Here is an 817-nt window from a genome sequence, read left to right as displayed (position 1 = left end):
GAGCAACAGCGAACACTATCCGACTATGCCAGACCTTCAGTGTTGGGGACGCAATCAAGTATTGTGAGTCCTCCGATTATAGCTCAAAAGTTCGAGCTAAAGCCGGCATTCATCCATATGCTGCAGCAGTCCGCACAATTCAACGGTTTGGCCGATTAGGATCCAAATAGTCATATAGAGAGCTTTCTCGAGGTGTGCGACATGCTGAAGATAAATGAGGTTACGGATGATGCCATCAAATTGGGAGCCTTCCCATTTTCCATGAAGGGGAAAGCGAAGCAGTGGCTACACTCATTACCTAGAGCATCAATCACTACATGGGAGGAGATGGTAGAAGCTTTTCTAGCCCATCATTTCCCTCCCGGAAAATCAGCAAAGCTTAGGAATGAGATCTCGTCCTTTGTTCAGTTGGAATTGGAGTCTCTATTCGAGACATGGGAAAGGTTCAAGGAGCTCCTGAGAAAGTGTCCGCAACATGGATTCCCAGAGTGGATGATTGTTCAAACCTTCTACAATAGTTTGAACCCGAGTACAAGGCAACTCTTAGATGCGGCAGTAGGAGGTACCTTAGGTAGCAAAACCCCTAATGAGGCTCGTTAATTAATTGAGGAAATGGGGTTAAATAGTTACCAATGGAATGCTAGGGAGAAGAAAAAGTTGGCTGGTATCCATGAAATCGATGCGGTGACCTCATTGGGGGCACAAGTAAAGAGTCTGAGTAAGAAGCTAGATCTCATAGCTTTGAATAGAGTTGCGGCTATGACAAATTGCATCGGTTGTGGTGGAGGACATGCTCCCTTCGATTGTCCGATTTCTT

The 817-nt window shown here is 45.7% G+C and overlaps 1 non-coding gene across 1 annotated transcript; it reads right to left on the bottom strand.

Moving 5' to 3' along the window:
* Nucleotides 1-375: 375 nt before the first annotated feature.
* On the bottom strand, nt 376-482 carry LOC120278378. Its single transcript, XR_005541709.1, has one exon. It is a non-coding gene; the product is annotated as a small nucleolar RNA R71 (small nucleolar RNA).
* Between the last annotated feature and the right edge of the window lie 335 nt (nt 483-817).

Source organism: Dioscorea cayenensis, chromosome 15 (genome assembly GCF_009730915.1).
Source record: "Dioscorea cayenensis subsp. rotundata cultivar TDr96_F1 chromosome 15, TDr96_F1_v2_PseudoChromosome.rev07_lg8_w22 25.fasta, whole genome shotgun sequence".
Lineage (NCBI taxonomy): Eukaryota > Viridiplantae > Streptophyta > Magnoliopsida > Dioscoreales > Dioscoreaceae > Dioscorea > Dioscorea cayenensis.
This window is presented reverse-complemented; position numbering and strand designations above follow the sequence as displayed.